The sequence below is a fragment of the Bubalus kerabau genome, chromosome 21, assembly GCF_029407905.1.
Source record: "Bubalus kerabau isolate K-KA32 ecotype Philippines breed swamp buffalo chromosome 21, PCC_UOA_SB_1v2, whole genome shotgun sequence".
Lineage (NCBI taxonomy): Eukaryota > Metazoa > Chordata > Mammalia > Artiodactyla > Bovidae > Bubalus > Bubalus kerabau.
The window spans coordinates 34,354,127-34,380,797 of NC_073644.1; positions in this window are offsets into that span (position 1 = coordinate 34,354,127).

Consider the following 26,671-nt stretch of genomic DNA (forward strand, 5'->3'; position numbering starts at 1 on the left):
AAAGAGATAAGCAGGGGAAAGAAAACTGATAGAACTGAAGTCATGTGACCCAGAACTCTCTCTTTTCCAAGAGTGAGGAGGGAAGAGAGAAGGGGTGGATAAAGCAGGGCTTAGTTTTGGGAGTCGGAAGTAGGAAGCAGAGGTGTTTCTATCCAACAGTATCTGTTATTTCCAGTAAAATAGGTGATTATTTTCTAAGAGTGTTAGGGGAGCTTCAGAGAACATGGATTTAAAGATTCGGGAGATTTGACAATCTGCTGAATGGGGCAGAGCAGTGAGTAGGAGAAATGATGATTGCCTGGCATCTTTGAATGCCCATCCCATGAATTTACAGACTGCTCAGTCATGGTTCTCTCCAGCAGTGGTTGGCATCCTGGGTAGATACACAGGGAAGGACAAGTAGAATTTTCCAGGATTTAGCCAGATAATTGGTTATAAAAAAGCCAATGAAATGAAAAGGTTGAGGATACCAACCTTTTCCTCAACCTCAAAAGGTTGAGGAGGAGAGTTACTAAAGTGATATATTATGGAATCCGAGTGGAAAGGAAGGGAGGTGAAAATATGAGAAGGCTCATCAGTAAGGAAAAGCTGACAAGAGGCTCTGGTGAAGCCTTCAGAGAAGATACATAATTCTTTACGGATCTTGTGTCAGCTGTTCTCTTCTGTATTCTCATCCCCATCCTGGGCAGCATGTCCTTGCTTCTAGACCCCGTCTCCGATTGCTCTCTGTTGTTTGAGAGCACCCTCTGAAAACTTTGTTTTATAGCTGAATACCCCTGTCTCTTCAAACTCTCATGGGATTTCCTACTCTTCTCGCCACCCCACCCCACCTATATTATAATAGAGGCTTTTATATTCGTGCATATTAAGAACTAAACAGATACTATGGCAAATATGGCAAATACATATTGAAAGCTGCATTTCAGAGTCTTACTTGCAGCTCTCTGAATACCAGAGTTCTTTGTGCTGTTCTATTCAATCCCCTGGAAAGTCGTCAGGTAGATACAGCAAGAGTTCAGAAGCCGATGGAATCCCTGCTGAAACCTTCAAACTAAAAAATGGGAACTCATGTTACAGTTTCATTCTCAACAGAGATTTCTAACGATGAACAAATTCTAAATGAGAGCAGGGAGGCTGTGATCATGACAAATTTTAGTTCAGGAGAGAGAAGTCTGGCTTAAATCAAATTTATACTGCTTCACTTCTTTTTCCCCTATAGAAAAATCTTTGAGAATCCTCTTGAATCATTTTCTCTGTGTTATTGAAGAGATCTTTCCAGAATCTCAGTTTGGTCCTCACTGATAAAGGGGCACAATCAACATGATTCACAGTTCATAAGCTTGTCTAATAAATGAGAAACTGTATGAAGAATTCTTATTAAGTATGGTTGCTCCCCAACTTTGCCTCCTCCTATAATCTCTTCTGTCTTCAAAGTATTCCTCTTTGATAATATTTTGTTAAGATTCCTTTGGGACTAGCAGAGCTATCAACCAAAACTGTACCACTGATCAAACACGGTTTTCAAAATTAGTCTTGATAGTGATTCATCTGACTAGTTTAAAATTTTCCTAATGGAATGAAGCAATTTTCTAAGTGCTGAATAAGATTGGATCTTCAACCACCTCTACCTGAGAGCTAAGACTGATAGTCAAAGTGTTAGACAGACAGACAGGAGTCAGATGACAGGACAAATTGAGTACGTAATAAGGCAAGGCAAATGATCTACTAATCAGAAATATCTTACATGAATATAGGTGTATATATGTAATAGCTATATAATATATATATAATATTGTTACATTCAGTTCAGTTCAGTTCAGTTCAGTCGCTCAGTCGTGTCCGACTCTTTGCGACCCCATGAATTGCATCACGCCAGGCCTCCCTGTCCATCACCAACTCCCAGAGTTCACTTAGACTCACATCCATCAAGTCAGTGATGCCATCCAGCCATCTCGTCCTCTGTCGTCCCCTTCTCCTCCTGCCCCCAATTCCTCCCAGCATCAGAGTCTTTTCCAATGAGTCAACTCTTCTCATGAAGTGGCCAAAGTACTGGAGTTTCAGCTTTAGCATCATTCCTTCCAAAGGAATCCCAGGGCTGATCTTCTTCAGAATGGACAGGTTGGATCTCCTTGCAGTCCAAGGGACTCTCAAGAGTCTTTTCCAACCCCACAGTTCAAAAGCATCAATTCTTCGGTGCTCAGCTTTCTTCACAGTCCAACTCTCACATCCATACATGACCACAGGAAAAACCATAGCCTTGACTAGACGGACATTTGTTGGCAAAGTAATGTCTCTGCTTTTCAGTATGCTATCTAGGTTGGTCATAGCTTTCCTTCCAAGGAGTAAGCGTCTTTTAATTTCATGGCTGCAGTCACCATCTGCAGTGATTTTGGAGCCCAGAAAAATAAAGTCTGATGCTGTTTCCACTGTTTCCCCATCTATTTCCCATGAAGTGATGGGACTGGATGTCATGATCTTCGTTTTCTGAATGTTTAAGTTTTAAGCCAACTTTTTCACTCTCCTCTTTCACCTTCATCAAGAGGCTTTTGAGTTCCTCTTCACTTTCTGCCATAAGGGTGGTGTCATCTGCATATCTGAGGTTATTGATATTTCTCCCGGCAATCTTGATTCCAGCTTGTGCTTCTTCCAGCCCAGGGTTTCTCATGATGTACTCTGCATAGAAGTTAAATAAGCAGAGTGACAATATACAGCCTTGACACACTCCTTTTCCTATTTGGAACCAGTCTGTTGTTCCATGTCCAGTTCTAACTGTTGCTTCCTGACCTGCATACAAATTTCTCAAGAGGCAGGTCAGGTGGTCTGGTATTCCCATCTCTTGAAGAATTTTCCACAGTTGATTGTGATCCACACAGTCAAAGGCTTTGGCATAGTCAATAAAGCAGAAATAGATGTTTTTCTGGAACTCTCTTGCTTTTTCCATGATCCAGCAGATGTTGGCAATTTGATCTCTGGTTCCTCTGCCTTTTCTAAAACCAGCTTGAACATTTGGAAGTTCACGGTTCACGTATTGCTGAGCCTGGCTTGGAGAATTCTAAGCATCACTTTACTAGCGTGTGAGATGAGTGCAATTGTGTGGTAGTTTGAGCATTCTTTGGCATTGCCTTTCTTTGGGATTGGACTGAAAACTGACCTTTTTCGCGCAGGCGGCTGCGACGGCTCACAGAGCATAGCCGAGAGGAGCTACCCCATGTCCGAGGTCAGGGGCAGAAGCTGGGAAGACCCCATGCCCGAGGGGCAGTGGCCAAGAGGAGTTACCCCACGTCCTAGGTCAGGGGCAGCGGCTGAGAATGCCAGGCTGCGACAGCGCAGGAACGGCGGAGAGGAGCTACTCATGCCAGAGGCCAGCGGCAGCGGCCGGGAGAAGCAATCCCACATCCAAGGAGCAGTGGCTGCACCGGCGCAGGAGGGCCTAGAGGAGCTATTCCACGTTCAAGGTCAGGAGGGGCAGCGGTGAGGAGATACCCCTCATCCAAGGTAAGGAGCAATGGCTGCGCTTTGCTGGAGCAGCCGTGAAGAGATACCCCACGTCCAAGGTAAGAGAAACCCATGCAAGACAGTAGGTGTCGCAAGAGGGCATCAGAGGGCAGACACACTGAAACCATAATCACAGAAAACTAGTCAATCTAATCACACTAGGACCACAGCCTTGTCTAAATCAATGAAACTAAGCCATGCCTGTGGGGCCACCCAAGATGGGCGGGTCATGGTGGAGAGGTCTGACAGAATGTGGTCCACTGGAGAAGGGAATGGCAAACCACTTCAGTATTCTTGCCTTGAGAACCCCATGAACAGGATGAAAAGGCAAAATGATAGGATACTGAAAGAGGAACTCCCCAGGTCAGTAGGTGCCCAATATGCTACTGGAGATCAGTGGAGAAATAACTCCAGAAAGAATGAAGGGATGGAGCCAAAGCAAAAACAATGCCCAGTTGTTGATGTGACTGATGATAAAAGCAAGGTCCAGTGCTGTAAAGAGCAACACTGCATAGGAACCTGGAATATCAGGTCCTTGAATCAAGGCAAATTGGAAGTGGTCAAACAGGAGATATTGAATGGTTTGCCTTGGAAACAAACAGAGATCATTCTGTTGTTTTTGAGATTGCATCCAAGTACTGCATTTCAGACTCTTTTGTTGATCATGATGGCTTTTGTTGACCATTTCTTCTGAGGGATTCCTGCCCGCAGTAGTAGATATAATGGTCATCTGAGTTAAATTCACCCATTCCAGTCCCATTTCAGTTCACTGATTCCTAGAATGTCGACATTCACTCTTGCCATCTCTTGTTTGACCACTTCCAATTTGCCTTGATTCATGGACCTGACATTCCAGGTTCCTATGCAATATTGCTCTTCACAGCATCGGACCTTGCTTCTATTACCAGTCACATCCACAGCTGGGTCTTCTTTTTGCTTTGGCTCCATCCCTTCATTCTTTCTGGAGTTATTTCTCCACTGATCTCCAGTAGCATATTGGGCACCTACTGACCTGGGGAGTTCCTCTTTCAGTATCCTATCATTTTGCCTTTTCATCCTGTTCATGGGGTTCTCAAGGCAAGAATACTGAAGTGGTTTGCCATTCCCTTCTCCAGTGGACCACATTCTGTCAGACCTCTCCACCATGACCCGCCCATCTTGGGTGGCCCCACAGGCATGGCTTAGTTTCATTGATTTAGACAAGGCTGTGGTCCTAGTGTGATTAGATTGACTAGTTTTCTGTGATTATGGTTTCAGTGTGTCTGCCCTCTGATGCCCTATTGCAACACCTACCCATCTTACTTGGATTTCTCTTACCTTGGACGTGGGGTATCTCTTCACGGCTGCTCCAGCAAAGCGCAGCCATTGCTCCTTACCTTGGACGAGGGGTATCTCCTCACCTCCACCCTTCCTGACCTTCAACGTGGGATAGCGCCTCTAGGCCCTCCTGTGCCCACGCAGCCACGGCTCCTTGGACGTGGGGTTGGTCCTCCCGGCCACCGCCCCTGGCCTCGGGCGTGGGTTGCTCCTCCTGGCCATGGCCCCTGACCTTGGATGCGGGGTAACTCCTCTCATCGCCCCACCTGACCTCGGCCGCGGGGTAGCTCCTCTCCGCCGTTCCTGCGCCGTCGCAGTCTGGTACTCTCGGCCGCTGCCCCTGACCTCGGATGTGGGGTAACTCCTCTTGGCCGCTGCCCTTTGGGCATGAGGTCCTCCCGGCTTCTGCCCCTGACCTCAGACATGGGGTGGCTCCTCTCAGCCATGCTTAGTGCGCCGGTTGTCGCAGCCGCCTGCTCTTAGTGCGCCGGTCACCTTACACCTAGAGTAAGCACTTCCTCCAGCGGACACACCCCTCCGTCCGAGTCAACCAAGACAACTGAAGTCGCTGCCCTTAGAGGCTCCTTCCCTGCCACCCACGTGCGTCTTCGTCCCAGAGCTGTCCCCTCCGCCGCCACAGCACAAACGCCCGATGGTGACCAGTGTCCATGGGCCCCTACTGACCCGCGGGCCCTCTGCCTCCCGGCCCACGGCCACTGGGTCTTCCTGCGTCCCGGCCTCCCAGCACAGCAGACCACGATCCAGGAACAGGCACCAAGTTTCCAAATAAGTGGATTCTGCTCAGCCCCTCCCGGGTCAGGCTCAGACGGGTCAGCAGCCAGGCAGAAGGCGTGGCCCCCCGGATGGGGGCGGTAGTTGAGCTATTCCAAGTCCTGAAAGATGATGCTGTGAAAGTGCTGCACTCAATATGCCAGCAAATTTGGAAAACTCAGCAGTGGCCACAGGAATGAAAAAGATCAGTTTTCATTCCAATCCCTAAGAAAGGCAATGCCAAAGAATGCTCAAACTACTGCACAATTGCACTCACCTCACACGCTGGTAAAGTAATGCTCAAAATTCTCCAAGGCAGGCTTCAGCAATATGTGAACCGTGAACTTCCTGATGTTCAAGCTGGTTTTAGAAAAGGCAGAAGAAGCAGAGATCAAATTGCCAACATCCGCTGGATCATGGAAAAAGCAAGAGAGTTCCAGAAAAACATCTATTTCTGCTTTATTGACTATGCCAAAGCCTTTGACTGTGTGGATCACGATAAACTGTGGAAAATTCTGAAACAGATGGGAATACTAGACCACCTGATCTGCCTCTTGAGAAATTTGTATGCAGGTCAGGAAGCAACAGTTAGAACTGGACATGGAACAACAGACTGGTTCCAAACAGGAAAAGGAGTACATCAAGGCTGTATATTGTCATCCTGTTTATTTAACTTCTATGCAGAGTACATCATGAGAAACGCTGGACTGAAAGAAACACAAGCTGGAATCAAGATTGCCTGGAGAATTATCAATAAACTCAGATATGCAGATGACACCACCCTTATGGCAGAAAGTGAAGAGGAACTCAAAAGCCTCTTGATGAAAGTGAAAGTGGAGAATGAAAAAGTTGGCTTAAAGCTCAACATTCAGAAAACGAAGATCATGGCATCCAGTCCCATCACTTCATGGGAAATAGACGGGGAAACAGTGGAAACAGCATCAGACTTTATTTTTCTGGGCTCCAAAATCACTGCAGATGGTGACTGCAGCCATGAAATTAAAAGACGTTTATTCCTTGGAAGGAAAGTTATGACCAACCTAGATGGCATATTCAAAAGCAGAGACATTACTTTGCCAACAAAGTTTCGTCTAGTCAAGGCTATGGTTTTTCCTGTGGTCATGTATGGATGTGAGAGTTGGACTGTGAAGAAGGCTGAGTGCCAAAGAATTGATGCTTTTGAACTGTGGGGTTGGAAAAGACTCTTGAGAGTCCCTTGGACTGCAAGGAGATCCAACCAGTCCATTCTGAAGGAGATCAGCCCTGGGATTTCTTTGGAAGGAATGATGCTGAAGCTGAAACTCCAGTACTTTGGCCACCTCATGCGAAGAGTTGACTCATTGGAAAAGACTCTGATGCTGGGAGGGATTGGGGGCAGGAGAAGAAGGGGACGACAGAGGATGAGATGGCTGGATGGCATCACTGACTTGATGGATGTGAGTCTGAGTGAACTCTGGGAGTTGGTGATGGACAGGGAGGCCTGCCATGCTGTGATTCATGGGGTCGCAAAGAGTCAGACACGACTGAGCACCTGATCTGATCTGAAACAGGAGATGTCAAGAGTGAACGTTGACATTCTAGGAATCAGCGAACTGAAATGGACTGGAATGGGTGAATTTAACTCAGATGACCATTATATCTACTACTGCGGGCAGGAATCCCTTAGAAGAAATGGAGTAGCCATCATGGTCAACAAAAGAGTCGGAAGTGCAGTTCTTGGATGCAATCTCAAAAACGACAGAATGATCTCTGTTCATTTCCAAGGCAAACCATTCAATATCACAGTAATCCAAGGCTATGCCCCAACCAGTAACGCTGAAGAAGCTGAAGTTGAACAGTTCTATGAAGACCTACAAGACCTTTTAGAACTAACACCCAAAAAAGATGTCCTTTTCATTATAGGGGACTGGAATGCAAAAGTAGGAAGTCAAGAAACACCTGCAGTAACAGGCTAATTTGGCCTTGGAATACGGAATGAAGCAGGGCAAAGACTAATAGAGTTTTACCAAGAGAATGCACTGGTCATAGCAAACACCCTCTTCCAACAACACAAGAGAAGACTCTACACATGGACATCACCAGATGGTCAACCCCGAAATCAGGTTGATTATATTCTTTTCAGCCAAAGATGGAGAAGGTCTATACAGTCAACAAAAACAAGACCAGGAGCTGACTGTGGCTCAGATCATGAACTCCTTATTGCCAAATTCAGACTTAAATTGAAGAAAGTGGGCAAAACCACTAGACCATTCAGGTATGACCTTATGATTATACAGTGGAAGTGAGAAATAGATTTAAGGGACTAGATCTGATAGATAGAGTGCCTGATGAATTATGGATAGAGGTTCGTGACATTGTACAGGAGATAGGGATCAAGACCATCCCAAAGGGAAAGAAATGAAAAAAAGCAAAATTGTTACATTAATTAGATACTATTCCTCTTTTATATACATAGCTACATGCAAACATACATATCCTGTGAAATATATATTTATATCTTATTGGGAAAGTGACAAATTCAGGGTTGTTTATTATCACTACTATTACTAGTAACTACCATTTATTGAGCACTTCATTTGGGCTGTGAACTATGCTAAATAAATACTATATATATATATATTATCCATTTAATTCCTACAGTAATCCTGTGAGTTAAGTATTGTTAGCCCAATTTTTCAGAGAAGGCAATGGCACCCCACTCCATTACTCTTGCTTGGAAAATCCCATGGATGGAGGAGCCTGGTAGGCTGCAGTCCATGGGGTCGCTAAGAGTGGGACACGACTGAGTGACTTCACTTTCACCTTTCACTTTCCTGCATTGGAGAAGGAAATGGCAACCCACTCCAGTGTTCTTGCCTGGAGAATCCCAGGGATGGCAGAGCCTGGTGGGCTGCCGTCTATGGGGTCGCACAGAGTCGGACACGACTGAAGCAACTTAGCAGCAGCAGCAGCCCACTTTTTAGGATCTAACGTCTTCCTCTTAATCTTTTCCTGCTTACAAAAACAAACACATAGAAAATGATAATCACCAGTCATGACAAATGTAAAATATAGTCTTAACAAAGGGGAGTCACAAAAAGAAGGAAGAAACCCAGATCCAACATACAAATAAAAGAGAATAGAAATGTGCTTTAGGTCAATGGCCCCCAATTTTTAGTGCATAGAGCATTACCCTGGGAAGTTTTTATTTATTTATTTTTCCTTTTGGTGTTTTTAAAATTTATTTTTAATTGGAGGATAATTGCTTTATGATGTTGTGCTGGTTTCTGTCATACATCAACATGAATCAGCCATAGGTGTACATACATATATCCCCTCCCTCTTGAACCTCCCTCCCACCTTCCACCCTATTTATTTTTTTAAATTGAGTTAATAGTTGATTTACAATAGTTTATCACTTTTAGGTATACAACATAGGGATTCAGTAGTTTATAGGCGGTACTCCACTAAAAGTTATTACAAAATAATGGTTATAACTACTCTGTAGTACAATGCATCCTTGTTGTTCATCTCTTTTATACATAGTAGTTTGTACTCTTAATCCCATAACCCTATCTTGATCCTTAGCCGCCTTCCCTCTCCCACTGGTAACCACTGGTTTTGTTAAATACAATTACCGTCACATTGTAATCTGATGCACTTGAGTTATCTCTTTTCTGGTTGATAATCAGAGAGGATAGAAGCAGCCAGGATGGGCAAAGAAATCAATATCCCTCCTTTTTCTAACCTTTGATATAGTCTCCCAATAAATATTTACTAAATATCAACTGTGCCCTAAGGTTTGTGGTAGGACTTGGACACAAACCAAACATTAGATGTTATTCCTCTCTTCAAAGAATTGAAAGCTCTAGAGGGAGAAAATATTTAGAAATACTTAAAACCTAATGTGATACAGACATAAAAAACAAACCTATGGTTACAAAAGGGGAAAGGGAGTGGAGGTGGGATGAATTAAGAGTTTAGGATTAGCAGATACACACTGCTGCTGCTGCTGCTGCTAAGTCGCTTCAGTCGTGTCCGACTCTGTGTGACCCCATAGACAGCAGCCCACCAGGCTTCCCTGTCCCTGAGATTCTCACTACTATATATAAAACAGATAAACAACAAGATCCCACTGTATAGCACAGGGAGTATATTTGATATCCTGTAATTAATCATTTATAAATATAACTGAATACCATTTATAAAACCAGTTATAAATATAACTGAATCACTTTACAGTACACCAGAAACTAAGACAACATTGTAAATCAACTATACTTCAATTTTAAAAAAATCTAATGTGATAATTGATATATGTGCTTTGGAGACAGAGAAGAGGAAAGATAAAGTTCCCGAGCTAATTAGGAAGTATTTTCCTTGAGCTTGGTCTGGAAGAGTAAAGGAGTCATGGAGTGTGATGCTGCTGGTGGTCTTGGGCCTGAGACTGAAGAACTTTGGTTCACTTTCCTATGGCCCAAGGTTGGCTAATTTGAGTTCCTGGGAGTGGAATACTTCCTTTGAGAGTTACAGAACATCCGTGAGCCACCTGAAATTTGATGCAAACTCTGGTTGGTACTTTTCTTGGAAGTTCATATGTATTGTCAGACCTGCAAGGGAACTTTGATCAAAAATGGTCAAAAAGCAAACCTGTAAATAAAGGGGAATCTTGACTCTTTAAGTCAAGAAATGATATCTGATTTGCCTTTTAGAAATATAACTTTGTCTATAGGATGGAGAATAGACAAAGGGAGAGACCAATGAAAGAGAAACCTCTCGGGGAACTATTGCAGTGATTCAGGTGGAAGGTAGAGGCCATGCACTCAGGTAGGGTAATGGAGCTGGGGAGGGAAAAATGGACTTGAGAGCCACGTCTATGGTCTTAGTGAACACAATGAATGATGGAGAGAGTAGTCAAGGATGAGTGCCAAACCTTTTGCTTCCATGACTGTGTGGAGAGGTGTTTGGTCAAAGAGAGTTTATGTTTCATTCAATATATGCTATGAAGAACTGGATTCCATTTTGTTCTAGAACTTATGTTATAGAGTAAAGTCAGCCATGCAGTAGAATAAATGAGAATAAAGTAGATCAGGGAGAGGAAGAGAAGATAAGAGAAAATATCCTTTTCGCTCGAGAAAAATACCCTTTTCTCTATTTTTTTTTCATGATTTAATTTTATTTTTAAACTTTACAATATTGTATTGGTTTTGCCAAATATCGAAATGAATCCGTCACAGGTATACATGTATTCCCCAAACCCTTTTCTCTATTAAGGGAGAGTCAGATCGCACAGGGTCGTGTGTGTGTTAAGTCACTTTAGTTGTGTCTCACTCTTTGCAACCCCATGGACTGTAGCCCCCCAGGCTCCTCTATCCATGGGATTCTCCAGGCAAGAATACTAGAGTGGATTGCCAAGCCCTCCTCCAGGGGATCTTCCTGATTCAGGGATCAAACCCATGTCTCTTTGGTCTCCTGCATTAGCGGGTGGGTTCTTTACCACTAGTGCCACCTGGGAAGCCCCACGGGGTCTTACAGGCCATTTTAAAACTGATTACCCGATCTGACTTACATTTTAAAATGATCAATCTGACTGCTCTGTATAAACTGCAAATGGATGGGACTGGAAGCAGTTAACTCAGTTATGAGATTATTACAGTAATTCAGGTGAGACAGAATGTGGTAAGGACCAGGCTGGTTTAACGGTGGGAGTAGAATTCTGATTCTAAATAAAATTTGCAAAGGGAACTAACAGGATTTGCTAAGAGATTGGATTGGCGTGAAAGAGTCAAGAAAGACTTAGGTTTTGATTTGAACAACTGGGATAGTGGAATTGCCATTGACTGAGATGCAGAAGACTGAGGGAGAAATATGACTACGGGGAAAAGTCAGTTCAGTTTGGGGTTGTTAAGTCTGAGATAAACCACCTGGCATCAAAGTGGAGATGTCAAGAAGGCAATTGGACGTGTAGGTTTGCAATTATGAAAGTGATCTGGACTGAAGATCTAAATTTGGGGGGCTGTCAGCATATAGATGTTACTCAAAACTGTAAGACTATAAGGATCTGAGTGCAAGTAAAAAAACGAAGATCAAAGATGGGCACTTTTGTATTAAACAGTTGGGCAGAAAGAACTGCTCTTCCAATATTTCTCCTAAATATGCATTTTCCTGGTGTTTTTAAATTAAATCAATGTAGTTTCTAAGAGCAAAAGTTTGGGGGTAAGAAAGCCTAGGTTCAACTCTTAACTCCATTACCTACCAATATGTATGATTTTGGTCAAGTTGCTTTATCCCCAGTCCTTGGTTTTTCTCATTTTTAAAATGGATATAATAAAGTACATACTTCATAGGTTTGTTGCACAGTTAAGTTATGCATGTAGATAAAATGGTGCTTGGCACTCAATAAACACTACCTGGTATTACTATCATGATTTTGCTTCCCTCTCTTCCTGGAAACAGAACTAGAGAACATCCAGGCTTTGAGTCAGAGTCCCAATAATTCTCATGCGGACAATTGCAAAGAACATGAATCCCTTGAGTCTGAATTTTAATCTCAGTCCTAGTGCAGCTGACTGAGTTACTCTCCAGAAACACTTGCTTTCTCTGTAGCTCTACTTCTTCCAAATCCCTGCTCCATCTCCATTATGCTCCTGTTTGATCAGGATGTTCCTCATGTACCATGTCACTGGATATCAGGAGACTGCTTTGTCATAGTCATGACCCTGAAGAGAGTTTGTGGCTAAGGACCACCTTCTAAATGGTTTGTGAGAGTATCCTGCTGCTCAGGATGGCAACTTAAAGCCTAAAGGCTCAAAACCAGAGTGAGATTATCTATTGCAATCACTGATTGAGATCCCATCTTCAAAACCTACCAACATGGGTCTCTTCTCTGCATGGAACTGGGGAGAGTAGCAGAATTGCAATTTCATGGTGAGATACAAGAGGCAAAGTCCCTGTCAAAAGTTTGGTAACTATACATTACGTATAGCAAGCAGCCATTCTTGCACTTCATTGTAAAAATAATATATGCATGCAAATTAAAAATAAATGATGACAAGCAAAGAAATATTGGAAAAATATAATTAAAACTACTGTAACAGCTGACAGATTAGTGGGTTAGAAAAAATGCAGCTACACAGAAGACAGTTCTGAAAATAATGAAGCAATGGAGAATGAAGTTAATGAGATTGAGAAAATGAAAAAAGACAATTTACAGTATTATCACAGACACACAAAAAATCAAAATATGGGCTCCATTCTGATGTTTCCTTGTTCAACAGAAGTATGTCTAGCCCTCATATTTTCATCAAGGTACTGAATGACTTGGTGTGCTCCACTCATTCAGAAAGCATGCTGAATTATAAAAACTATCTTTTAGACATATCAGTAATCTTTGAAGATCATACTGTCTTTATGCCCACCTGTGGTTCAGAAGCAACTTCTAAGCTATAAATGAGACAAGCAAAGTTAAAAAAAAGAAGTTCATTTGTTTTCCAAGTGTTTCTCTCGTAACTACGGGACTCTGCACCTAGAGTGGGCATTCTATAAATCTTGATGACAAGGTGATGACTTTATTTTTGTGCATTATTTTGAAGCCTTAACCCTATATTGTGAAACAGATAAATCTGAGAATAGAAATGGAACCAAGCTATGAAACAATCATGTGGGGGGAAAAAATTCTCCCTTAAATTTTAGAAGGACATGTGAACCAAATTTTAAAGTAATTTTTAATATAACCTCTATTTAAAATAATATATATTAATTCACTTATGTAATGAATAATTACTGAGTATCTGTTGTTTTTATTTGGTGTTGTAGGCACAGGGATAAAAAAGATATATAACATGCTGTGCGCGTGCTGCATACTAAGTCGCTTCAGTTGTGTCTGACTCTTTGTGACCCTATGGACTATAGCCCTCCAGACTCACTGTCCATGGAATTCTCCAGGCAAAAATACTGGAGTGGGTTGCCATTTCCTTCTCCAGGGGATCTTCCTGAACCAGGGACTGAACCCATGACTCCTGTGCCTCCTGCATTGCAGGTGGATTCTTTACCAGTGAGCCACTGGGGAAGCCCCATATAGCACAGACTCAATCACTGTTTACCTTCAGCTGGAAGAGGGTGTTCAGCACACAGTCATCTGATCAGTGTGCCATGGGAGGACAGCATCAGAGACTGTGCTCAAGGCACTGCAGGAGCACTAACATGGGAGCACCCGGGCCTCACAACAGAGAGGACCGGAACTGTAACTGGAAGCCAGATGAAAGGTGCCAGAGGAGCCATTGGGAAGAGTAAAGGTATTTCAGGAGAGGAGACCACATGAAAGCAAAAGAGACCTCAGCTCATTCCTGGGCCAACACATCTCTGACTTGGTTCAGAGGATTAGTGTGAAGAAGACAGCAACAGCAGAACGGCTAGAGACCTAAGCATAGATCAGACCATGAAAGATCATACAGTTCTGCTGAGGTGTTTAGATTTTATCCAGAATGCGATGAAGTACCACTGGGAGATGTAGAGGAATGACGTGGGCTTCCCCAGTGACTCAGTGGTAAAGAATCTGCCTGCAAGGCAATAGATGTGGGTTTGATCCATGGGTTGGGAAAATCCTCTGGAGGAGGGCAATGGAGAATCCCACGGACAGAGGAACCTGGTGGGCTACAAGTCCATAGGGTCGTAAAGAGTTGGACACAGCTAAAGTGACTGAGCATGCAGGCATGCATGACATGAACACATTGGAACAGAAAGATTGCTCTGGCTGAAGTTAAGATTGGTTTGGAAGGAGTCTTACTGTGATTAAGGAAAGGATCTAGCTAAAATGAGCATGACAAAGCCTTAAGTTAAACCAGTTACAAAGATGGCAAAAAAGAGAAAAATTGGGCACTATCTAGATGGTTTGTTCAAGCTGTAGAATCTAATTATATTGAAAGAGGAGGAAAATAGGCTTGCAGATGTGCAGTTTGAAGCAGTAGGTAGTTGATGGAGTTATTTATGAAGATAAGGAGTTCTGGGGAAGGAGACCGTCCGGAGTAGTAAAGGACGAGTTCAGTTTTTTACCTGTTTATTTTAAAGGCTCTTGGTAACACATGAATAAAGAGGCAGAAAACATATTTATGAAATCCATGAGAGAAAACTGCTCTAGAGCTTTAGATCTGGGGAGATTTAACATATTGCCATGTAGTCCACCTACAGAGTTTGGTCCTCTGTGAGAAGGATAAGAACTGAAGACACAAATATGGGGTTAGTGAAGAAAGAGAAATCATCACATTGGATTTACAGTAAATGAGTAAAAATAATCCAGAAGAGCATAGAACCTCAGAAGTTAGCTCTAAGCAATAGAATCAGTAAAATCAGTGTTTCTTCTGTCCACTGAACTTGGGAACCAAGAAGTCAGTGGTGAATCATCCAGGGAAGTTTCTGTGATGGGTTAAGGGGGTGAAGACTTGTGCTAACTTGAAGACAAATTAGGGTATAATTATTTCAGATTTATATCTTTTTAACAATTTTTATTTTAAAATGGGAGTCATTTGCCTAGTTCTTAAGGTAAAGGAATGGAACTAGTAGAAATAGAGCAGTTACAAATAATGGAAAAAAGACAACGAATAGGGTGACATAGCCAGAGGAAAGGAGGGGATAGGTTTCATTGCATAAGTAAAGACGTGACTCTTAGGAAGAAAGTAGATGATGGGAAGAAATTCCGGATGTTCAGTGTAAAGTTTTCAAAGCTTCGGTTTACTTGGTAAAGAGATGAAAATAGTAATCATGACTATCTCATCAGGAGGGCTGAAATAGTTATGATTATTATTTCCATAGAGATGGTTGTAAGAATTAAATGAGATAATGTAAATTAAGTGCTCAGCACCACTGTTGTGGTTTAGTCACTAAAGCGTGTCCAACTCTTTGCAATCCCAAGGACTGTAACCTGCTAGGCTCCTCTGTCCATGGGATTTCCCGGGCAAGAATGCTGAAGTGGGTTGCCATGCCTTCTCCAGGTGATCTTCCTGACCCAGGGATCAAACCCGCCTCTCCTGCATTGACAGGCAGATTCTTTACCACTGAGCCATGAGCTGAGCACCATAGCTGTGAACTAATGTTGTTATAATTGGGTACCCATTTTCTTTCTGTCTTTGCTTCCTGACCTGGGCCGTCTCATCACTGCCACCATCACACTCCTACCAATGCCAGAACCACTTCCCCAGAATTAATCATAGGTGTCCTGCAGAGAGAAGGTCAAGTTACACATAAAGACATCCTTCAGCATTCCAGTCCGTGGTTGTATTGATTTCTTTATACTTTGAGGTTCGGGATCACACAGGTTAGCACCTAAAATTTCATCATCTATAAAGTGAAGGATTTAGTCTAGGTTATACTAGTTATTGATAACAAATAACCCTACATCTCAGTGGCCTACCGCAACAAAACCTGTTTTTCTAGCTCCCACAGAGTCTCCTGGGAAGAGGAAGGAAGGGGAGGGGGCGCTGGGCAGCTGTCCTCCATGCTCTTGACTCTATGTTTCAACTTTTGTGTCTTTCACCGCTGCTAGGGGGCTGAGTGTGTATGATCCCTTCAGATTCACTTATTAAAAATCTAATGCCTGAGGTGATGATATTAGGAAATGGGCCTTTGGGCGGTGATTAGGCCCTGAGAGCAGATCCCTCATGAATGGGATTAGTGCCCTCACGAAAGAGAGTCCAGAGAGCTAGTTTGCCCCTTCCATCTGTGAGGACACAGTGAGAAGTCCGATCTGGGAAACGGTACTCAGCCAACAGTGCTGGCACCTCATCTTGGACTTCTGACCTCTAGCACAGTAAGAAATAGGTTTCTGTTGCTCATAAGCCACCCAGTCTATGGTATTTCGTTATCGCAGCCCAAAGGGACTAAGACAACCATGAAACTTCCTCCTTCATTGCTAAAAAGAAAGGAAATGAAGAAGCATGCTCCAGTTCTTTAATGCTTCCACCAATATATGACCCACAAATCTTCCTTTTTTTCTCTCTCTTTTTTGTCAAAGCACGCCACAAAGATCTACCTAAAGTTCAAGGAGCTGAGAAATGTAATTTCCCCAGGAACTCAGAAGAGAGGAGAGTCAGAAATATTAGTGAACAGCAGGAATATCTACTATAAGGAAACTGACTAGATAGACTTTAAGGTTCTTCTAGATCTTTTATTTCAATTGTTTCACATATGTTTTCCTTTGCAGTAAGGTTGCAACATCCCTGAGTACAAGGACTATGCCAAATACAAGATAGTCAATCAACAACTAAACAAATGATTGATGCTATTAGAATTTAAGGACAAAATGGATCTTCCGTCAAATTGCATCCACAGCCTCAAAAATACATATATTAGGTTTTATTTTGAAAGTAGATGAGAGATGTAGTCCCTGTTCTAAAAAGAAGTTTATCCTCTAATTGGGTGATAAATTAGGTACGTTTTTGGAAACCACTAAGTAATATATACACATGGGCAAAATAATTTAGTATCCTTGGCAATGGTGAGAAACAGTGCATCGTGGACCTGGGCACTGGTTTTTCTGAGCTACTGACATTTTACTATGCTAGTGAGCTCTTTGGGGGTGCCGTGGCTCCTGTGGGATAATGTTTTAGGTTTTATTGCTGTAAAATGCGATTTGCTACCTCGGATTTGCCTTAGATGAGGAGTAAAGACAGAGGATGAGCTCATTTATGGAGTCAGCTGCTAAGGGGAGTGGCTAGTCCAAGAAGGCTGAGTTTCAAAGGGTCAGGAATCAGAACTGTCCCTTCATTCTCTGTTGTAATTTAAGAATAAATCAGGGGAGGGGTGGAGTCCCCAGTGAAATTTTTAAACTTAACAATTGTAACTAAGATCTTTTGTTTATAAAATGCCAACTCTAGAACCATCTTGGGAGGCCATGTGAATGGACAGCGTATATGTGCTTTCATGCATGACAATGAAAGGTGAAAAATGTAGGCAACAAAGAAAATCCTATGTCTGGGATAATCACCTGGTAAGTCTGTTGGGAAGAAGAGGAAGGTCTGAGAGTCATGGTTCCAAAGAAGCGTTGCAGGTCCAAAGGCCACTGTTTTGAAGGAAGTTGTAATAATAGCTTTACCCTGCACTAGATCACGGGCCATCCATCCCTGAAACACTGTACAGCTTGCCACCTCCTCTCTAAGAGGAAACAGTGGTGAAGCAGTCTCAACAAGAGGTCCAAAGAAAATGATCCATGTTGACCAGACAATGCCAGGGAGGATATAACCTAAACCTGAAAACCATGCCAGGAGACAATGAAAGGATCTCCCTAAACACTCACAAGAGCTGTATTAATGACAGAAACCAAAGAAAATCAGATTTATATAACGTGTTCTCTGATCTCAATTTTCTATGGTTTTGAGATTGTGGGGACAGAAAGAAGATCTTACTCAACTTTGCATCCTCAGTATATAGCCCAGCACCTGCCTGGCACATGGTAAATGCTTACGAAGCATCAGTACAATGGAAAAGTGTATGAATGTCAAACGGTTGGATGGATGAATGAACTGATGGACAACTTTGCTCCAAGTGATAGGCTAATGTGAGAAGGCCTGGTTTTAGTGTGAGTCATGCTGCAAAGTAACTAGAGACTTTTCACAAGTTCTTTAACCTCTTAAGGCCTCGGTTACCTCATTGGTGATGTGTGGAGACAGGGCTGGATGATCTTTGGTGTGCCTTTACGCCATTATTATTAGTGGTACCCCCATGAACATTTGGCTTCACAGCTAAGTCAGGATGCATCAGATATTTATGAAAAGGTTGACATCAAAGACAAACCATGACCCTCTCCCTAAGTTTTTCATTGTTGTTGTTCTTTTTGAGCAGAGCATTGAACTAACTGGATGATCCATTGTCTGAGAGAGGATGGTAATTCTTTTTGGTCCATTCTTGCCATTTGAGCACAAGAAACCAGATTTCACTCAACTTTTGAATCTTCACCAAGTAGTGCTTTTGATGTAGAAATATATGTTTATTTGTTAAATTGAAGTCAATCATATTATTATATTCTTATGTTTTCTTTCCTAAAAAATAAGAGAGCTATTTCTTCTATTTTACCTTCACTCCATCCTGGGACAGTTACTGCTCTCTGACACGGTGGATAGACACAGGAGTGACTGCCCTGCCAGGATTTTAGTGCTGGTGAGCAAAGACCGGTCACAGAAACTGCTCTAAGTGGGAATAGAACAATATTTATGTGGCTCAGAGTTGTTTATGGAAAACAGGGTCTCTTTTTCATCTCTCTGACGTGACAGAAGGAGTTCCACAGCCAGGGGCACCTGGCGTCAACTGTAAATTGTTTTCCTTGCTGTCATTTTGAAATACGCAGACTGGTGGGCTGGTAGGAAGAATGTCTGTCTATCACACTGGGGTCGGCAGGAACATCTCTTTCTTCCTCCACCTCATCTCATGGTGCTCACATCCTCTCCAGGGGCACCAGGATGAAAAGCATTCACTGTACTCATTCAATTCTCTTGAAGTTAATTTGGCTTTACATACACATCTTAGCAAGGGTCTGGGACCAGGTGTGTGTTGGCTTCATCTCTGACATCATTAGAGTATGCTTCTGTCCTTCGCTCATTCATCTCTATACCATTCCCTATGGGTAGATTTAATTCCCCGTTTTTAGGAAAAGCAGTTCAATTCAAGAGACATTTATGTGGGACAATTTATGTGAAAAGCACAGTTCTGGGTACTGACGGGAATATGAAAAGTGGCAGAAACCTAGTCGAGGAGCTCACAATTTGGCATGAAGTCACTTACAGAAATAACTTTAATCAATCTAGCAGGAAGCTAGATGAAGGAAGGCATTAATGTCAACTAGCAGGATTTGGAAAGACTTGTTGGAGAAGAGTCTTTATAGTAAAAATGTAACTGGAGTTGTTCACACCATGTGTGCTGCATGCTAAGTCACTACGACTCTTTGCAACCCTACAGACCATAGCTCTCCAGGCTCCTCTGTCCATGGGATTCTCCACGCAAGAATACTGGAGTGGGTTGCCATACCCCCCTCCAGGGGATCTTCCCAACCAGGGATCAGACTGACATTTCTTTCATCTCCTGCGTTGGTGATCGGGTTCTTTACCACAGGGAAGCCCTGTTCACAGGTAAACTACTATATTAGTAGTTTTAATAGCCAGGTCCTGGGAACTGTAGGCGCTGACAAGTTCGGACACCCAGAATTTGAGGACAAGTTCACAAAATAATTTCCTCTTTAACTGAAGGAAATGGAATGAACAGCAACAATAAAAAGGTTCTGCATTTGCAGAAGTTGCCCACAGGCCGTAGTTGTGTCACTGTAAACTAGGCATCTCCTAAATCCTATCTCAATTAGACTGTTTCTCAAATCAACTTTAAAAAACCATGGTCTATAAGCATTAAGTCTGATGTCCTAACAGTAAAGTGAAGGGTCTGTTTGGAATCCAGAAAAATTAGAGGACAAGAATTAATTAGAACTTTTCAGGTTTTGTCTTGGGCAGTTATCCAAGAAAAGTTTCTAAAATAATGTATGTAACTTGTTTTGTTGTTTTTGTTCAGATGCTGTCATGTCTGACTCTCTGCAACCCCATGGACTGCAGCATGCCAGGCTTCCCTGTCCTTCACCATCTCCCAGAGCTTGCTCAAATTCATGTCCATTGAGTCGGTGATGCCATCCAACCATCTTGTCCTCTGTCATCCCCTTCTCTTCCTGCCTTCAATCTTTCCCAGCATCAGGGTCTTTTCTAATGAGTCAGCTCTTTGCATCAGGTGGCCAAAGTACTGGAACTTCAACTTCAGCATCAGTCCTTCCAATGAATATTCAGGATTTATTTCCTGTAAGATTGACTGATTTGATCCCCTTGAAGTCCAAGGAATTCTCAAGAGTCTTCTCCAACAGCATAGTTCAAAAGTATCAATTCTTCTGTGCTCAGCCTTTTTTTTGGTCCAACTCGCACATCCATACATGACTGCTGAAAAAATCATAGCTTTGACTATACAGACTTTTGTTGGCAAAGTAGTGTCTCTGCTTTTTAATATGTTGCCTAGGTTTGTCATGGCTTTTCTTTCAAGAAGCAAATATTTTGTTTAGCTCAATGAAAATAGTTCTTAAAAACTTCTAAGTCTCTTTGTTCTAATTGGTTCAATTAAATTATGTTTTACAGTCTTGTTTTCCTCAATTTCGTAATTCTCTGTGATGAAATTGTGTGTGGGTCTTTGTTCTAATATATCAAGGTGTGAGTTATCCAATACATACAAGTGTTATATTGAAGTATTACATATAGTATTTTCCAGATACTTTCATCTACAGATAAAGAAACCAAACCAAAATTACCTATGAAGAGATCCTGAGCTACCTTAAAGGGGAAACATTAATACACTATATTAAAATTTCAGCTAAACTATAACATGGTTTTCCAGTGGAGTATAAATCTATATTTTCATGTATTTTTGTACCTGCCCAATGCATTGCCTCAGCTCAATTTCTTGTCTCACATTAGTACTATAACACAAGGGAGTTTCTATCTTATTCAAACTCCTGAACAGGCAAAAAAAAAAAAAAAAAAAAAGAATTGCCTAAAGAACATAAAATTGCCAACAGTTATACATATTGATGAATCAAGGAGTTTGAGTGAAGCTCACATAAGCAATGAAATTCAGAGTTAAGGTTAAAATTCATTACTTAACACCCAAGGTGCCCTACAGGGATCTCAAAACTGTGGGTGGTCTCTTATTCTGTATGTGCAGAAACTCTAGGCTGTGAGAGCGGATATTCAGAAGTTTTAGGTTTCATTTTGACTTTGTTCATTTGAGCAAGTGTAATGCTTCAGGTCAATGCTGTGTTTAAAGGGTGTTGGTATGGAATGTGGTCCCTCCCCCATCCTTCCTTCCTTCCTTCCTTCCTTCCATCCATCCATCCATCCATCCAACCATCCATCCTCCCTTCCTTTCATATCTTAACTAGCTTTTTCATGCTGCTCCAGGGAAAACAAATGGAGTTGCCTTGGGATCTTGAACAACACCCCTGTGTATGCTGCATAAATTTCTTTTAGCTGCAGGTAAACCAAAAGTTATGTTAAGTGAAAAAGAAAGGTAACAGCTGCTGAAATCTTTTTTGCTAGCCCACGGAGACTTCGTACCGCATATTACAAGCTGATGGGCAAAACCTTAACCTCCTCTGACCTGTAAAGAGGAGGAAAAATCCTCAACCTCTTTTTCAGGGGTACTCTTTCCTTCATAGTTAAAAAAATGTGGGAGATGATTTTTCCCTCTCTCTTTTTTTCTGCTATTTGTCAAGGAGAATGGTCTAGCAGTAAAAGAGTAAATTGAAAGGAACTCAGGTAGAAAAGGCCTGAGTGCTGGAAATGTAATTTTACAAGACTCGTTTCTTTTACTCTGTGTTTTTCTCCTTGAAGGAGATAACTCGATTTTATACTTTACTGTCTTATTAACAGAATGCATTTTGGAACCCTGCCACCGCTAACAGTATCAGAAGGATTTAAGGCTGCTGAAATACACTTGAAGATTTAATTCTGCTGACTTCAGCTTGGATCTGGAGTAAAATCTAACCCTAGATTAAGTGTTTAGCACTGTATATTGCGAGTGGTGCTTCTGGTCATAAATACTCATGTCTATTTCTGTTTCAGACAGCTCTCCACAGGTTTCCCACTCAGCACGGCACACTATGCTTGCTTCCCAAATGAGGTTATTCTCTATAAGGCTACCCCTTCTATAACTCTTTTTATAGACTCAAGCCTCTGCTCTGTTGAACAATTCATTACAAACTCCCTGGTGTGCTTTGCGATAACAAACACTGGGTTACTGAGAAGAGCCTTCTAGAGAGGGAAGTCTGTATTTCCTTCCAGACAATATTTAATCTCATAGCAGCACTGCCTAATAAAAGGAGAAGATCAATATGAAGCTGTATTGCTAGGATGAAAATTTACTAACACAGTCATTCATATCACAAGAACATCTGGTTAAAGCTTCAGGGCTCCCTTACTTTCTTAGTTATGATTTTATGAGTCTCTCCAGACTCCTTTTTAGGATTTTAGCAGGCATTTATAGCGGGCTGGACATTTTAATCTTTTTAATGTGGTTATCTGATCTCCGCTTGGCTTTCTTACACTGACTGGTCATCTTCTCCAGTTCTCGCTTATTGCACTTGAATCAAGTTATGATAAGCTCACCCTGTAACAGCTTCCAGTCCTAAGCGGGTCTAACTTCATGTAAGTGGCCTCCTGAGCTGCTATTTATGGTCATTTCTGTGAGGCACTGTCTTTAAAACCTTGGCATTTAGTGTCTTCTTCCTCTCCCCATGACTTAGAATACATAAGGACTATTATAAATCATATAGCCAGGCCTGTAGATACACTCTTTGCTAGAAGAGATTTCTGAGGCCTGAGGGGCAAGCTGAAGAGTTCTGGTTTATGGCCCTGAACCAGACAGACACGTGTGAGGTTGACTGAATGACACGGTACCTGTGAGAGTCCGGCACGATCTTCCCATGGTCCTCCACGTGGTGGCTTGGTGAGATGCATGTCTGTGGTTGAATTTGCTTGTCTGCTGTGTATGAATCAGAATTTGGTCCCTTCAGGAGACATATTGATTTAAAAGTGGTAGGTAGATGGAATACTAAAACCCACAATGTAATTCAACAAAATGACCTAGAGTATAGAAGGTAAATGTAAGCACAGTCTGACATCTAACGTTTTAACAAACCTGGACACCATGACACTAGAGGGAGAGGAAGTGTAATATTTATGTTTATGCACCGACTATGTGCAGGTCCCTAACATACATTGGCATATTTAATTTTACAGCAGTCTGAGGTAGATATTATTTAAAGTAGGATTTTTTTTTTTGAACACCCAGTATAAATCAGCCACTGGAACAAGTGCTTAATACGTTTGTTATTTCATCGGTTCCTCATAACAATCCAAGGAAGCAGGTGTTAGTATTACTCTCATTTGGCAAGTGAGGAAGTTGAGTCGTAGACTCAGTTACCTGCTTCTGCCAAATAGCCAGGCAGCACGGGGATTCTAACCCGGTGTGTCTAACTGGGCTGCCTTTCCATACCATGAGCAGCAGCCCCTCAGTGACTAAGAAAATACATAATTAGATACAAGTTATCATCCTAAAATCTTATAAAATGCCTTTGTCATTTTTCAGTAATGCCAGGTCATCTACCTCTGTTGAAACAAAGCACATTGGATCCATTTCAGGAGATATGAGTTACCACAGATCTTCAGATCAGAGAAGGAACTTATCTATTCACTTAGCAACACATTCTTCGAGGAGGAAATTGAATTACAGTTTTAACTTGATTACTTTACTTTTTCTTACCTGGGCAAAGGAAAGTAGTCATACAGGTGCCCTCTCTCTCCTCCTCCAAGGATGACTTGGACAGGCTGAGAACAAACCCCTTTCCCCTTCCACCCCCACCCTGTAGTCACCACATGTCAGATAAAATGCAGCAAATATTCGCTGCAGATGGGGTAGCCTCGTCACGCATCCTTTCTCAGAATTGGATGCCCTGGCAGAGAAGACAATCTAAGTAAAAGTGAAGTAATTTTCAAAACTGTAATTTAAGCTCTTCCCAATGTGAGTCAAGCACATTGGACCCTCTCCACTTTCTTGGTGCCCATTAGTAGCTCAACTGTTCTTCCGTCACTTTAATTAGCTCAACTGTCCCGCAACGGAGGGCTGGCTGGAGGGCAGGGGCTCTGGCATCCCCGCCTGCAGCACTCCTCGAGTCCAGAGACATTTCTCAGCTGCGTTCTGAGGAATAGTGTGGCTCAGAAACACTCAGGGGCTGACCTCCTACACAGGGCAACATTCCCCAGTAGGGTGGCAAAGCAGTCCGCTCTGACATGGAGTGTTTGGAGTCAGAGAGGGGAGAGAAAGCAGAGCAGAAGCCAAAGACAGCAGAGCTCCTGGACAAAGAGACAAGAGCATTCAGAGAAAGAAGAGCATGTTAGAATGGGCTCCTCTGTGTTCTCACCTCACCCATCCCCTGTCACTGCCCAGGCGGTTGGGTGATGACACATTCCCCTTGAAACAGAGCCCAGTCTCCTCGACAGCTGTGTCCAGAAGGCCATCAGGGCCAGGTCCTGGCAGCTGGGGAGCCTCCGTTCCACTAGCTCCCGCCTGGAGGCACCTTCAATACCGAAGAGAGGAACACATGGATAGAGTTTCTACGCTCTAGGACTTGACCACAGCTTCCAAAGACTGACTCATAAGGACACACATATCACACAGAAGGATTTTCCTTTTCTCCAGCTAACACATCGCCCCATCCCTTATGTGTCTGAAGAAGGAAAGAAGAAAAACCAGCTGTGAGTTTTTCTCTGAGGGGCATTCTTTCAGAACTGGAAGTGCTCCTGTTGTATTCCTTCCATGAAGCCACACTGAGAAATCCCGTCGACATTACAAAAAAGTCCACATGGAAGGTTCTTTGTAATTGTTATTTTTCCTGGATTAGGGGTGGTCATTACAGTGGGTAGAAGGCACAAGATAACTACCCTCAATGGGTTCTACTGCTTTTAGCAACGAGACCACTGTCTAACACATCTCAGTAACAATGAGACAGTCATCCTGGAGTTCTAATTATCTTTCTTATGACTTCTGTCACTGCAAGGGGGATGGACCACAGGCCTGGAGTCAGGCAGCCTGGGCTCCAATTTAGCTATAATATTTAACACTGAGAACATATTTGGACAAATAAAGTAAGTTCTCTGCATAGATGAACTCACTTGTAAAATGGCACTAATAAGCCTAACTCTACAGGGCAACCAAATTGGATAATGTAGGTAAAGTTCCTTGCTCCCTCTGTGGGGGGTTTCATAATTAATAAGAGTAACGTGTTGCATTCACTATACTGGTGCCTACACAAATTTCTCATGTTTGCCTCTTAAAGGGAAGCGCTTGATCTGGGTATCTTTCCAAGTGTTGGATACAAAAAGCCCCCTGTTCTGAGAAGTATGGAAATACTTCTTTCCCTTTCCCAGACACTGTTTGCTCTGCACTGCCTGCTCAAAACATCTGGCCCCTCTTGTCCCATGGCTTTCCCTGCCTATTAAGGCCAACCCCCATCACGTGGCACTTCCTGTTGACCTAAACTTCTTGACATTATTATTATTCACCTTAACACTTGAAAATGATTAGAGCTGAAAGGGTAAAAACAGAAATGAAAGTTGAGCTTTTCTTTTCCAGCAGCTAATTTGATTCCCACAGCACTGGGAAAAAAGTTTGTTTTTTTTTTTTTGTTTTAAGAATGAAGGAAGCATTGATTATTTTTAAAAATTTCCCACCCTGGCTCAAGATTAAGAATTCAGTAAAAGGAGGTATAAGAACGTGGGCACGTAGCAAACTACTCTCAGTGGACGAATGGGGTCATTCCTTTATCTGGAATGTTCTTCTGACCAGGTGTCCACACACAATTACACAAACTCCGGTTTGTCTTCTGCTAGGAGAACACAGTTCGTCAGCAATTCAGGGGCTTGGTGCAAAAGTGTATTGCTTGTTTCCCACACCCAACCTCAGTGGTTCCTCCAAGATAAATTGCTGGAAGTAAAACTCTCAGTAAAGAGGAGGTCTGAATGGGGAACCTAAGAAACTTCAGCGTTTTTTTGTTTTTTTTCCGGTCCACCCTGACTATCCTTTGCTGTGGATTAGGCCACTGCTTATTACAAATTCAAATCCTATCTATATATTGTTCATGGTTCCTTTGTGTCATCAGGAAATTAAAGTTTGCAGCTGGCCCCTTCATCTTGGCTAATCATGCGGACATAAAGTCTTTAAAGACCCTCGGAGTGGCCCCTGCAGGGTCCCCACTCAACACTTCTCCCTGGCAGGACATTGTTCTTCAGCTGTGTTTTCATCCTCTGCCCCCTTTGGTATTAAGCTCCCGCTGCTTTGAGCCCCGACATCAGACTGTCGTACGTCATTTTATCATGGCCGGTCCAACACCCCACAGGAAGCCGTGTCCCCATGCTGAGCCGTGTGGCCAGTTGGAACTGTTTTAAGGGTAGCCAGGACCTCCTCTGGCTTCTGAGGCTGGCAGTTGCATCCTGAAGATCCACATGGGGAGCGGGGGTGGAGCAGAAAGGGGTCCCTGACTTCACTA